Source organism: Sciurus vulgaris (assembly GCF_902686455.1).
Source record: "Sciurus vulgaris genome assembly, chromosome: 12".
Taxonomy (NCBI): domain Eukaryota; kingdom Metazoa; phylum Chordata; class Mammalia; order Rodentia; family Sciuridae; genus Sciurus; species Sciurus vulgaris.
The window spans coordinates 31,600,428-31,616,165 of NC_136473.1; the positions used below are offsets into that span (position 1 = coordinate 31,600,428).

Consider the following 15,738-nt stretch of genomic DNA (forward strand, 5'->3'; position numbering starts at 1 on the left):
ACCCAAAGTGTTCCTGCTCATGAACTCAGCTCTTCTCCGCAGTTTAGTTTTAGCATGAGCACAAACTCCTTCTTTCTCATAGTTAGAGAATTCTGACTTTTCCCAGTGAGTAAACTTCTTTTTTGGCTTTCTATTCCCTTGCCTAGTAAATTTATAAAATCAGGTTTATTCTGTTTGTGTCTCTGTTTGGTTGTTGTAATATTGGTTTAAATCACTGATAATCTTATTTGTCAATGTCACCATGACCATGCCATTCCTCTCTTATCAGATACTTTCTCACAGTTTTGCCCAACATACAAGAGCTAATAAACAATGGGGACCAGTTGGGAAATTTCTGATCATATTTTCCCTCCCTAATAGGGAAAACTGTTTTCCCACACCCATCTTTCAATTGTAAGGCAACAACTGGAGAGCAGAAAACCTACAAACTAAGGAAGATGAATTAGAAGGATCCAGAAAACCTAGGTTCTTTATGACACCCTTAAAATTTGAAGTCAATCATAAGACAAAGCTAAAAAAAAAAAAAAAAACCTTGACTTTTGGAATTAAGATGTCATTCCAAACAGACCCTAAAATAAAGAAATGAATGAATGAAGGAGGTTTAACAGGATAGTGAGAACTCAAATATTCCAGGCTGATAATATTGGCAAGTATTCCTTAATCCTGTGTTTCAGGGAAATCCTAGAAGATAGGTTCAAATAAAGAGGGTAGGGACTGAAAGAAATCATAGTTTTATTAAAAAATGGCTTTCAAACCAGGTGTGGTGGCACACACCTGTATTCATAGCTACGTAGGAGGCTGAGGCAGAAGGATTATAAATTTGAGATCAGCCTGAGGAACTGAGACCCTGTCTCAAAATAAAATTTAAAATGGGACTGGGAGTATAGTTTAGAGGCAGAGGACTTGCCTAGCTTGTGCCAGGTATTGAGTTTAATCCCCATCTTAAAGAGAAAAGCAAAAAAGGAAAAGAAAGTGCATTCATTGTAATCTGTAGTATAAATTGACTGGTGTGCCATAATTTGAAATCCAACTGGATTAGAAAAACAAATTTCTATACCAGAACTAAACCAAGCTTCAGTGCAGAAATGATAGATGAATACCAAATAGTATTTAAAGTCTAGAACTCTACCTCTGTTGGAAGATATTTTTTTCTTTTTAGTTTCCTTGTGATGTGAGATTAAACCTAGGGCTCCTACATACTATTAAGTGGGCTTTGACGGGCAAAATAAACAAATAAATAAATAAATCTTTCAGAGTTTTCTAGTATCTCTTAATATAGTATATTATTTAAAATTGCCTCAGATCAGAGATCATTTAAGACTAGAAAAAATGATCAGCCTCAATATCAATACTGTACTTAGTTAACTAGAATAAACTGACTTAAAAACTGTGTACAATTTGGAATAGTGGCATATGCTTGTGGTCTCATGTACCTACCCAGGAAGTTGAGGCAAGAGGATCACTTGAGCCATATGTTCAAAATCAGTCTGGACAACAAAGCAGGACCCCATCTCAATACAAGAAAACTATGTGAAGACAAAATCCGTGACTGTGATTATTATGACATGGAACTACCTAGAATCAAATAGAAAAACATTTAGTTTTTTAAAAAACTGTATTGTGACAAAACATGAAACCTGTCTAGATTTTGCATGTGACTGTTCAACTCCTAAGGCAATCCTGAGTTTCAGAACTTAAGCCAAATAGTTTGTATCCACCAGAAATAACCTCTTACCAACATGTGCCTGTGAGATCATGGATGACACTGGGAAATAATCATTCTCCTCAAGATCTGAAATAAACACTGACACATTAGATTATCCAATAGGGGAACTTAATACACTGCAAAGGGTATGTACTGTTGGACAGGACTGTGACAGAGCATGAAGCAAAAGGGAAACTCACCAGAGGCACAAGTTAAGTGAGGGGAGTAAAACACTCAAGAATTAAGATAAAAGCAGAGAAGATGAAAGATTAGAGGATAAATGTGTTTCCCAGCAGTTCCCTAGATAGAGATTTAAAAAGGAGGAAGACCACTCCTTGGTGAGGTGGGTCACTCAGAGAACTCACTGAAATTCAATACTGGACAGTAGAAGAAATCATACAGACACAAAAAGTCAGAAACTCTGAACATAATATAAAAAAATAATATGGATGTGCCAGCTGGGCTGGCACAGTAGTCATGGGTGCTAAGAGGACAGAAACAGGCAAGAGAGAGTAAAGTGTGGTGAAAAAAATTAGCTTGGGGAACTTGTGAAATAGATAGGTAGACTGGTTTCTGTGGACACAGAATTAGTGGGGGAAGTGGTTTGAGTGGAAAGCAACAAAAATTGCTCTGCCCATGGATGAATAGTTTATAGGAACTATGTCCCTGGGACAGGAACCATTTATTAGTGCTGTGTGGCCGTGAGCAAGGGCAGAAGATTAGGAACTCATAAAAAAAGTTGCCACCATGATCCAGCAGACACCTATTATAGCCCCAGAGTATGCCTGGGCCAATGTGACTGAAACAAGCAAAAAGAAAACTGTGAACAGGTCATCCAGGCTTCAGTCATCAAGGACAGAGAGAAAGATTTCTTTGTTGCTGGTATCCCATAAGAGTTATTGAGAAGATGCCGGTCCTGGCCAGACAGGAGCATCTTCACTCCAGGTCTGAACCTGGATGATTCACATTCATAGTGGTGAATGCAAAACTTCTGGAGGTTTATACTTTGCAGCCTAAAAGTGGAATGTACAGGAGGCCCCTGAGGCCAAGACATGGGGCAGAGATCAGCATCTCCCTGGAAACAGGGAGTATGAATCAAATCTCCAATAATCACCAACAGAGCTCCAAAGTTCAACCAAGACTACATCCTAACTACTAAAACTTCCAGTTTAGAATTCTACACAGTCCCTGCTATAGGAATAAACAATTTGTCAACACGCCCCAATCTATACCATGCTATCGTGGGAGATGAGAAACTGAGAACTACTACAATCAGATTTGGCTCCTAGCCACAATTGGCAGTTCAGTGAGAAATACAAAGATTTTGAATTTAACAGTCCCAGCTCTTGCTTGACACAAAAGTTACAAAGCCCAAAAATAAACATGAAGAATGCAAATTCATCATTGCCAAACAAATAGAGGATTGTTTCACCTCAGCAGAAACAATCCTTTATTTCTCATCAAAAAATTTTCCTTTTATTTATATTCCCCACGTTTTAACTTTTTTATTTTAATTTTTAATTTTTTTCAAATTTAATTTTTTTTATTTATTTATGGAAAAAAGTTTTTTTCCATTCTGTATGATTGTATGCATGTGTGTTGAGGGGTGTTCTTACTATACAAAAAAAAAAAATATATATATATATAGATAGATAGATAGATAGATGTTCATATATACACATGTATATTTTATACCATTTTACCTTCCTTTTAAGTGCTTTTATCTTCACCCATAATTATTTACACTTGAGTTGACTTAGGTGGAGTAAAATAATATGTAGTTTTAAGTTATAATAATCTTATATTTGTTGTTTCTTCATACCTTGATTTTTGTTCCTCTTATTGATTCTTCACTCTTTCCTCACTAACAATTTTTCTTTTTCCCTCTTGCCCTCTTTTGCTTATTACTCTTAGTTATTTTTACTCTTTCTTATTTATAACCATCACCTGCTACCTATCTCCTATCTCTCCTTTGCCCACTTTTAAATATTTCAAAACAGTCTCTTTCCTCCATACCCTGTTTTCTCTTCACTTAAGAAACTGCAGTTCCAAGGAGCTGGAGTTGAGGCTCAGTGGTAGAGTTTTGCCTTGCACATGTGAAGTACTGTGCTTGATTCTCAGCATCACATAAAAATAAATGAAATAACGTGTCCATCTACAATTTAAAATATTTTTTAAAAGGAAACTAATTCCACCATCAGAATTGTATAGTTTGTGTAATTACTACCCCAATTGTGTTGTGATTATTAATACAATGGATGAAATAGTAGACACCTGCTATTTAATGCCTGATCTAGTTCATGGCTGTTTATTGTTGGTGCTAATGTTAAATGATTCACTGTCCTTACATAGATGATAATTAGTGTGTAGATGTCAAAGTAGACCCTGGACATTTATCTTAAGGCTGTATACTCTTTGCTAACATTATTGCTATTTCTGGCTCCCCACTTTTACTTGAGTGGATGAAAAATGATTGGGACACCTCATGATCACACAGTAGAGATCCTGCTACTGAGCAAAATTCACAACTCAGTCAAGTAACAGCAAATCTCTCTCCAAACATGATCTAGCCCCAGTCAAGCCTCAACAACACTTCAACACGTAAAATAGGGGACACGAAAACCTCAAAACAACAACCAGACTCCAAATAAGAATAACCAGAAGGGTCCTCAGGACCCATGCTTGGACTTCTACTCATATATCAAAAAGAGAGAAGTCCCAGAATAAAAATGATAACTGCACCTAAAGGACAAGGGGAATCCATCTCAACTAATGCACAAGTTCAAGACCTCTGAAAACATAAGGAAACAGGCAAACAAATCTCCCTCCAAAATGCATAATTCCCAAACAAAAGATAGAAATGTATAGAAATGGAAAAAAATCCAGAGAATGGCTATAAAAATCGTATTATTAAAATGTTCAATGAACCAAAAGAAGATCTAAGGAATGAATTAAGAGAGTGAATATAGGAGATGAAATATCCTTTCATTTAAGGAATAGAGATAATGAAAAGAAATCAATCAGAACTCCTGGAAATGAATAACAAAATAAATCAAATTAAAAATTCAATGAAAACTATCACCAACAGATTAGATTGCTTTAAAAATAGAACTTTGGGCCTTGAAGATAGAACTTTGGGCCTTGAAAACAGGGTATATAAACTTGAATACTCAGTATTCAATAAAGAAATAAAAATAAAAGTCCATGATGGAATATATAAGAACTCTGGGACAGAATCAAAGAACTAATCTGAGAGTCAAGGGAATAGAAGAGAACTGGAAATGCAAGGTAAAAGCTAATTCCTATTCTTAATAGAATGTCTTCAGTGAGATAGTAGTAGAATTTTCCCCTATATTAAAAAAGAGATAGATGCCCACATATAGGAGAACCCCCAGCAGAAAAGATCAGAACAAATGCTTCCAAGACACTTCACAATCAAAATTCCTAACATAGAAAATAATAAAAGAATACTAAAATCTTTAAGAGAAAAAATATCAGGTCACATTTGTAGCAAACCAGTAAGGTTCACTCCTGATCTATCAACTTAGACCCTAAAATCAAGGAGGGCCTGGAGTAAGATACAGCAGGTTCTAAAAGAAAACAATTGTCAGCCAAGGCATACTACATACAGAGGAATCCAAAAACAAAAGCCAAATCTCCCAAACAGAGGAGTTTCATTGAAAGAGCAGCCAATTAAATGAAAACAAGACAGAATTAACTATAGCAAGCAAACCAAAATGGGGGAAAACTACAAATAGGTCCATAATAACACAATGTAAATAGTCTTGACTACATAATTAAAAGACACATTAGAAGAATGGATTAAAAAACAAGTTCAAACTATATATTGTTTGCAAGAAACTCATCTGAGAGGTAAAGATATCCACAGGAATGAAAGTAAAAGGATAAAAAAAAATATTTTATGCAAATGAAATCCAAAAGCAAGAAGGAGTGGCTGACAAAGCAGATTTCAAGCAAAAATTAAAAGAAACGAAGATCACTACATCCTGATTAAGGGAAGAATCCAACAAGAAGATGTACTAAATATATATGCCCCAAATGTCCACGCACCTAATTACATAGAAAAAATACTTCTTGATATTAAATTCAGATAGACCCCAAAACAAAAATATTGGGTGATTTTTAACATACCCTTATTACCAATATGCAGGTTCCTCAAACATAAAATCAATAAAGATATTTTCATCCTAAATAATACTATTAACAAAAGGGCCTAGTATACCTCTACAGAGTATTTCACTCCAAAACAACTGAACTTACTGCCTTCTCAGCAGCACACAGAACCTTTTCCAAAATAGACCATAGGTCACAATGTATCAGTAAAGACAAAAAAAAATTATATATATATAATTGCATGCATCCTACCAGATCAAAATGGAATAAAACTACAAATAAACAGAAAAAATAATAAAAGCAATGTAAACACATGAAAAGTGAACAATGCTCTTCTAAATGAAAAGTGGATCATATAAGAAGTCAAGAAATTCTTAGAAACAAATGAAAACATAGATTCAGCATATCAAAAATTTGGGACAGTAAGAAAGCAATTCTAGCAGGAAAATATTTAGCATTGAGTGCCTACATTAAAAAATTTGAGTTTGTCAGGATGAACCCAACCATATGTGTAACTATAAAGCTTTAATTATTTTTAAAATATGAACCAAAGTAAATCTTTTTTCCTTAAAAAAAAGAGAGAAAAAATTTTTTTAATTTTAAAAAGAGAGAGAGAAAGAGATCCCAAATAAATAAGCTTATGCTCTACTCAAGCACTTATAAAAGGAAGAATAAATGAATCCCAAAATCAGTAGAAGGCAGGAAATAATTGAGTTAGAAGCAATGAATTTGAGAATAAAAAAAAAAAATTCTAGACCCATATGACTTGCACAAATTGAACCAGGAAAATGTAGAAAACCTTGACAAAGTCAGGCAAAATAATGAAATAAAACAACACTTAAAAGTCTTGGCAGGCGGCGGCCCGCGATGGGGCGGCGGCTTCGGGCTTTGTGGCCGCGGCGCGCGGCGGGGCCTGGCCTGCTGGGGGTGCGCCGCCGCGGATCGGCGCTCCGGAGCCCGCGGCCCTCCAGGCGGCCCAGCCACGGAGCAGAGTCCAGGCCGCCGCGCTCGCGCCTCGCCTGCCCCTCCCGGGGTCTCCGCGGCCGCCGCGCCGCCGCCGCAGGATAGCTAAGGGCCTGGAGAAAGAGAGTGGAAAATGCAAAACAACGAAATTATAAAACCTGCCAAATACTTCTCGGATTGGAAAAAAGTTCAAATCTTGCTTGCTTTGGTAAAAAAGTACAAATATGTGCTGGAATGTAAGAAAAGCGATGCCCGAACTATCGCCCTCAAGCAGCGGACCTGGCAAGCGCTTGCCCACGAATACAACTCTCAACCGAGTGTGTCACTGCGGGATTTCAAGTAGCTCAAGAAGTGCTGGGAGAACATCAAGGCTCGGACCAAAAAAATTATGGCCCATGAAAGGAGAGAGAAAGTGAAGCGGAGCGTCAGCGCGCTGCTTAGTATCCACGTCCTGGGGAAGGAGAAGATCACCAGCATGCTGCCTGAGCAGCTGTATTTTGTACAGAGCCCTCCCGAGAAGGAGCCCGATTACCACCCTGACGCCGCAGCCCCAGAATCATTTGCTGTTTCAAATAGAGAACTGTGCGATGATGAGAGAGTTCATGCATTTTCCAGTATGTGAGGGGACCTCTCAACCTGAACCCTCGTTCAGCTGTCAGAATAACAGCCAATAAAAACTACAGGAGCAAAACCTCTCAGGAAGGTGCTTTTAAAAAGATGCATGAGGAAGAACACCATCAACAAATGTCCATCTTACAACGGCAGCTGATACAAATGAATGAGGTGCATGTGGCCAAAATCCAGCAGATAGAGCGAGAGTGTGAAACGAAACGGCAGAGGAGGAACACAGGATAAAAATGGAAGTTCTCAATTAAAAGAAGATGTATTGGGAAAGAAAGCTACAAACTTACCAAGGAATGGCCTGTTTCTTCATCTAACCGGCCCTTTCCCAATTCACCCTAAGACTATGGGGGTGATTACCTTATAATTAATCTGTGTTGGCAAAGGAAGTCTGGAACATGAACTTGCGGTCAGTAACCTGTAACAGCTACAACTAGGAAAATTAGAGTGGTAGTAGTGACTTATTTAAGAATACATTCAGGTAAACAGCTGCACCCTATATACCCCTTAAGTGGCAAAGAAGCTGTTATAATATCTGAAAAGTATCACTGAGTGCTATAATTCTGAATGTAATGTTCCTTAATTAGAATTCATACAAGAAAAATAAAAGTCTTCCAACAAAGAAAAGCCCAGGACCAGATATATTCTCATCTGAGTTCTACCAGATCTTTAAAGAAGAACTAAACCAATCTTTCTCAAATTATTCCATAAAATTGAAAATGTATGAACACTCTGAAATACATTCTATGAAGTCAGTATAACCCCAATTCCAGAATCAGACAAAGAAACATCAAGGAAAGAAAACTACAGACCAATATCCCTGATGAACACAGATGGAAAAATTTTTTTGGATATTGGCAAACCACATTCAAAAACATATCAAGAGGATAATACACCATTACCAAGTGGATTTCATCCCAGGAATGCAAGGTTGGATCAACAAAAATCAGTAAATGTAATTTGCCACATAAAGATAACTGAAGATAAGAATCATATGTTCATCTCAATAGATGACATAAAGGTCTTTGATGAAATCAAGCAGCCATTCATGTTAAAAACTCTGGTGAAACTAGAGACAGAAGGAACTTACCTCAACATTTTAAAGGCTATATATAACAAACATCATATATGCCAACATCATACTTAAGGTACAAAAACTGAAAGCATTTCCTCTAAACTCAGGAACAAGACAGGATTTCCACTCTCACTATTTCTATTCAATGTTGTTCTCAAAACTCTAGCCACAGCAATTAAATAAGAAAAGGAAATTTAACTGATATAAATAGAAAAAAACAGAAGTCAAACTATTTCTATTTGCTGATAACAAGATTTTACATCTATAAAACTCCACTAGATTTCTAGAGGTGATAAATGAATTCATTCAAGTAGCCTGATACAAGATCATTCTAAATCAAGACCTTTCTTGTACTTCAACAGTGATTATGCTGCAGAAGACATCAGGGAAAATACCCCATTGACAATAACTTCAAAAAAAAAATAAAATACTTGGAAATTAAACTAACCAAGGAAGCAAAAGACCTCTACAATAAAAATTGTAGAACACTAAAGAAAGAAATTGAAGAAGACAAAAGAAGATGGAAAGACCTCTCATGTTCTTAGACAGGTAGAATTAATATTGTCCAAATGCCCATATTACCAAAAATGTTATACAGGTTCAATGTGATCCCCATCAAAATCCCAATGACATACCCCACAGAATTAGAAAAAAATATCTCTAAAATTCATTTAGAATAATAAGAAACAGAATAGCCAAACTACCTGGATCAAGAAGAGCAATAGGCATCACAATACTTGATCTCAAATTATACTGTGAAGCTAAAGTAACAAAACCAGCATGATATTAGCATCAAAATAGACACAAAAGCTAATGGAATAAAATAGAAGACACAGAGAAAAACCCACATAGATACAGTTATCTGATAATAGACAACACTACCTAAAACATACATTAAAGAAAAGATAGCCTTTTTAACAAATGGTGCTGAGAAAACTGACTAAAGAACTTTGAAACTAGATTCCTATCTCCAACTCTGCACAAAAGTCAAATCAAAGTGAATTGAAGATTACTATCTCTATTTGCTGATCACATGATCTTATATCTGGAAAACCCATAAAACTCCACTAGACTTCTAGAGCTGATAAATGAATTCAGTAAAGTACATGATACAAGATCAACATTCATAAATCAAGAGCTTTCTTATATTTCAACAGATTATGATTAATATACAAAACACCCAAAAAGTTTAACACCAAAACAACAGCAACAACAACAACAAAAAAAAACCCAATCAATAAATGGGCAGAAGTTCTAGACAGACATTCCTCAAAAGAAGGGAGGTGAATAGCCAACAAATACATAAAAAAATGTTCAACACCTATACATGTCAGGGAAATGTAAATACAAACTACAGTAAGATCTCATCTCACTCCAATCAAAATGACAAGTATCAAGAATACAAATAATACATGTATATCTAAAAGGAACAAATAAAAACAAAAAGGAACACAAATAGTAATAAATGCTAACAAGAATATGGGGGAAAGGGTACATTGCTGGAGAGCAAATTAGTACAACACTGTGGAAAGCAGTATGGAAATTCTTCAACAAACTAGGAATGGAACCACCATATGACCCTCCTTTCTCATTTCTTAGTATTTATCCAAAAGAACTAAAATCAACATACTATAGTGACAAAGCCACATCAGTGTTTATAGCAGCACAATTCACAATAGCCAAATTATGGAACTAACCTAGCTGCTCATTGAGAGATGAACAGATCTTAAGAAAATGTGGTATGTATATGTAGGGGAGTTTTACTCTTCCATAGAGAAGAATGAAATTATGGCATTTGCTGATAAATGGATGGAATTGAAGAACATCATGCTAACTGAAATAAGCCTGAGAGAAAATCTAGGATTGAACATTTTCTCTCATATACAGAAACTAGAGCAAAATAAGGGGGAAAGTGGGGAGGAGATCATATATCATAAATATATCAGGAAGATCAGTTGAGTAGGAGATTGAGAGTTGGGCGGGACTAGTAAAGGGGAGAGAATGCAGACTGAATTTAACAAACTCACACTATGTATAACCTAGTGAATTACACCTGTGTGGATATGTATAAAGGACCAATCAGAAATAAAATAATAACAAGTGAAAGGAAGAGCAGTAGTTGAGGAAGGATAATAGGAGGAGTGAGGGGGGAGGAATGGAGGCGACTGGGTACTGAAACGTAGTAAGTCATTCCATGCATGTATGATTTTATCAAAATGAACCCAACTATTATGTGTAACTATTGTTACGGTTTGGATGTGAAGTTTCCCCCAAAAGCTTGTGTGTGAGTCAATGCAAGAAAGTTCAGAAGAGAAATGATTTGGTTATGGGAATCTTAAACCAATCAATGAAGTAATCCCCTGATGGGATTAACTGAGTGATAACTGAAGGTGGGTAGGATGTGGCTAGAGGAGGTGGGTCATCGGGAGCACGCCTTTGGGGTGCATATTTTGTATCTGTTGAATGAAGTCTCTCTCTCTTCTTCCTGATCATCTTGTGAGCCACTTCCCTTCACCGCTCTTCCATCATGGTGTGCTGCCTCATCTCAAGTCCTGAGGGATGGAGCTGGCTGTGTATGGACTGAGACCATGAGCCCCCAAATAAACTTTTCCTCCACTCAAATTGCTCGTTTTGGGCATTTCAGTCATGGCAGCAAGAAGACCTACTGAAACAACTTATAGTTAAATAAAGTTAAATAAATTAATTAAAATTATAGTTAAATAAATTAATTAAAAATAATTAAGGGGGTAGAAGTTCATTAGATCAGACAAAAGGGAGTGAAGGGAAGGGATTGGGGATGGGAACAGGAAAGATAGTGGAATGAATCAGTCATAACTTTCCTATATTCACACATGAATACACAACCAGTGTAACTGCACATCATGTACAACCACAAGAGTGGGAAGTTATACTCCATATATGTATAACATGTCAAAATACAATTCCAGTGTCATGTGTAACTAAAAAGAACAAATTAAAAATTTTAATTTAAAAAGTAAAATATAGTATAGTAGAATAACTGTGGTTTACGACAATAAATTGAACAATATATTGTTGAACAAATAAATTGTGAATAATGCTGCTAAAAACACAGGCTTTCAATAATTTGGGGTACGTACCCAGAAATGGAATAATTTGGTATATATAATATGGTAAATCTATTTCTATTTTTTGAGAAACTGCCACACTGTTTCCTACAGTGGTTGTATCAGTATTCAAGGGTTCCAATTTCCCCACATTCTCACCAATACTTGTCAGTATGAGATATGCATATTTTAAAATTGGTGGTAGAGCATGTGCTTAGCATGTAAAAAGCGCTGGAGTCAATCATCAGCACCAAATAATAAATAAATAAATAAAACATAAATACTATTTAATAAAAATTTTAAAAATCTAAGCTAAAACAATAGATATGTGCAAGACAATATAATTATGTCAATTAACTTTTTATTTTACTCTTTGATGATACTACTTTAATTATAAGTATTATAATAAACTTCAGCAGTCATGGAAATGTGTTTCACAAAATTGAGAAACATCTTAGTAAATGGGAGCAAACATTTCAAAGACTTCAATACACTGGATGGAATTCTTCAAGAATTTCACCATAAGTATTTTAAAGTATTTTATCTTTTTCAGGAAAATCCTCTGGATGTGACTTTATATATGCAAACATGTCATGGTCCCTCATAGCATACATATGGTCTTGACATTTTAGGAGATAACAGCCAGCAAAAACAGAGGAAGTAACATATAGAAGCTGGTGGTGCAAACCCACCAATATCACTGAGCTAAAACAAGTATGCTAAAACTTTTACTTTCATTTAATCATTGTATTACTAAAACATTAGTAAGAAAGTTGTTTCAGGCTGCACATAGAACTTGACATGGGAATCATTCTTCAAGTAATTAGTCCACTAGCTCATCTATATATTCATATTTGTACATAATAAATTAAAATAAGAAATAATATATAGGAACATGCTTTGTGCACTACATATACTTTTCCCATACAAATATGGAACAGTATATATTCCAATGGAAATATCTTTGAAATGTAAATAAGAGAGAAAAAATAATTATCATGTGCAACACAATCATCTAGAGATACCAAATACCTATATTTGTCGTATTCACTGTCTGGGTGCTGATAGGAAGAGTAACATTTCCAAAATAAATAATTTGAGGTGAGTTTAGCAAAAAATATTTTCAAAGTTGTCAATGGACTGTGAAGAAAGCATAATAATTAGTGAAATTCCCTAAGTCCAGTAAGAGCAAGGCCTCCATATACTCCTAGCCCTCAATGTGTAAGTGAGAAGAAATTATCCTGAAGAAAGAGAAAAAGAGGAAGGAAGCCAGAGCCATTGGGAGAGCTGTCAAATAGATGTAATATTAAGACTGGATACAGAATCTCTGAAGTGGTCACCCAAAAAAGAGGTAAGAATAAGTACTCAGGAGGCCGGAGTTGTGGCTCAGTTGTAGAGCACTTGCCTGGCATGTGTGAGGTCCTGGGTTCGATACTGAGCCCACATATGAATAAATTAAAAAAAATAAAATAAAAGATCCATTGATAACTACAAAAAATATTTTCTAAGAAAGAATAAGTACTCAGAAATCCCCATCCTCCCTTTTTCTAGTTCCTCAAAATCAAGTGGAAGTCAAAGGCAAGGAGGGCCACTGATGTAGTCAGCAGAACAAATGAGAGAAGTGAAGAGTGCTCTGGAGGAGAAAATGGAAAATATCCAGAATAGTATGTGCATGTGTATGGGCCTCATTCATCCATGTACCCCTGGATTCATGCACCAAATATTCATGAAAGTGACCAAACACCATGTCCTGGGGGTTTACAATTTTTCTCTATTGGTATCTCTCTTCCTCTGATAATGACTATATTTATTTTACTTGATATTTTAGTAGATATCTAGTTTGGGGGAGGATTATTTTGGTTGCTTGGTTTTGCTACCCAAACCTCATTTCCTCTTTGATAGCAGCACTCTGATCTTCCTACTGGACGTCATTCCAACATACTCAGTCCTTGTTGTTCTGACCCTACCCCCAGCTCATTCCAGACATATAACCCATGTCTTACCCCATCTCTAGCCCCAATAATCATTTCAGGAATGGGAACAAAATCCAAGTTACAACCAATGTGAAATGGGCTCAAGGCTCTTGTTGACATAACTGGAAAGAAGATGCTGTCTTTCTTTGGGAATTGAGTTGGTAAGATGAAGGTCCAGATGTACAGCATATTCTGCACATAGAATGTACTAGGGATAACGATAATGCCAACAAGAGCAGCTCTCCAAGACAGAAAGAGAAATCAAATCCAGATTTCTGCTACATCTCTGCCTACACTAACTCCTACATTGATGCCTATGCTTTTCAATTATGTGAGATTATATATATATATATATATATATATATATAGTTATATATATAGTTATTGTTGTTGCTGTGATTGAGCCCAGGGCCTCAAACATTCTAAGCATATGTTTTATCACTGAGCTACACGTCCCAGCCCCTTTGAATGGATCTATTTTGATTAAAACTATTTGGTTTGGGTTTGAAGGTAAGAAAATCTAGAGTACTGACTGATGAGAAAATATAACATCAATATATATTGCCATCAGTAGGCATAGAAGCACGCCCTATTTTGACTGGTTGCTTCAGTCATTGGATTTAGGAATAGAACTTAATTTATTAAATAGAACTCAATTTAGTCAGGCACAGTGCTGCATGTCATCACCTGACCCAGGAGTTTGAGACTAAATTATTATTTATAATAATTCTAGCTTATTTATCTCATAGCAATCTTTGACCAACATGATTTCATATGCTTCTTTGAACAACTGACTTCCCTGGGATAAGTCCCTGGAAAACAATTTTGGAAATAAATATTGCATATACTTTTTAGGATCTCGATGCAAGCTTTTTGTTTTCTGAAAGGTGACCATGACCTGGATATGATGGTTAGGCTTATAATATCAGTTACTCAGGAGGCTGAGGCAGGAGGATCCCAAGTTTGAGGCAAGCCTGGGCAACTCAGTGAGACTGTGTCTTGAAATAAAATATTACAAGGCCTGCAGGTGGAGTTCAGTGTAAAGTACCTGCCTATGCATTCATGAGGCTCTGGGTTAAATTTACAGCATTAAAAAAAAAGTTACTAATGCAAAAACACTATAATCTTTTCCAAGTTCTAACAGTATTAACAGGAATTTCTAGAAAAATGAGCACAAAATCTGCTCTTACAGCTAATGCATATGTAGAAAGCTCTCAGAACCCAATAAGAGAATTAAAAATGGTAAACAATCCCAGGACTGTATTCAATGCATGACACTGATATTCTCCTTTCTTCTCAAAATAAAATTCTGATGAATTATTTTCATCTGAAATTCCATACTCTAGCCCACTGGCTACTTTGAACTTCCTCAAGAGCTAGAACACAGGTTTTCATACCCTGTCATTTTGCTTGAAAGGGATGAAGCATCAGGGAGTTCTCACTTGGCTTCGTATCTTCACAGAAAGTCCTCGGAGAGAAAAACACGTTAAGAACCTTTTGAGAGTGGGTGGAAAAGTGGGCGGTTGTGAAATTTCTGATGAAATGGAAGAACCAGAAAGAAAGCTGCTCTTTGAAATATCTCTCAGTGGATAACAGGGATAATTTTGTGGGGGTTTCAAATTCAGCCTAGATGAAAATGAGCTAAGAAATGAAACAGGCTTAAGAACCATGCCTATGGGTTGGGAGTAGAGGCATGCAAGAGGTTCTGATATTGATTACCAAACACACGTATATGCATGCATACCCGCACACACACACACACGAGATAAAAACTATATCAAGAAAATAACCTTGGGTGTGGGTAGAGTCAGTCACATAGAAATGTTTGGAAGTAGAGAGAGAGAAAGAGAGAGATAGCAGTATTAGGATGTTTTAAAACTCTGTATTAAAATATAGCATACAGGGACTACTGTTATAGCTCAGTTGTAGAGTTCTTGTAACACACACAAGACCCTGAATTCAATCCCCAGCACTGGGAAACAATAAAGATAAATAAAACTAAAAATAACATACATGTAGAAATATGTACAAATTATAGTACCTAGCTTGTTGAATTTTGGCAAAGTTAAAATCCCTGTATAGACAGCACTCAGAGGAAAAACCAGAATATCACAGTGGACCACAGGTGATTCATGCCTGTGTGTGTGTGTGTGTGTGTGTGTGTGTGTTTGTGTGTGTGTG

The 15,738-nt window shown here is 36.1% G+C and overlaps 1 protein-coding gene and 1 pseudogene across 2 annotated transcripts in view; one reads left to right on the top strand and one right to left on the bottom strand.

Annotated features, from left to right (window-relative positions):
• LOC306642431 (LIM homeobox transcription factor 1-alpha-like) overlaps nucleotides 1–15,738 on the bottom strand; it is a 138,289-nt gene that overhangs the window by 102,289 nt on the left and 20,262 nt on the right. The window contains exons 2-3 of the mRNA XM_079108211.1: nucleotides 14,955–15,025; nucleotides 1,438–1,487 (exon numbers count right to left, since the gene is read on the bottom strand). The gene's annotated coding sequence lies outside the window, so the exon portion shown is untranslated. The remainder of the gene's footprint in view (nucleotides 1–1,437; nucleotides 1,488–14,954; nucleotides 15,026–15,738) is intronic.
• On the top strand, nucleotides 6,613–10,518 carry LOC306641751 (myb/SANT-like DNA-binding domain-containing protein 3; annotated as a pseudogene). The gene has a single exon. The product of its transcript is annotated as a myb/SANT-like DNA-binding domain-containing protein 3 (transcript).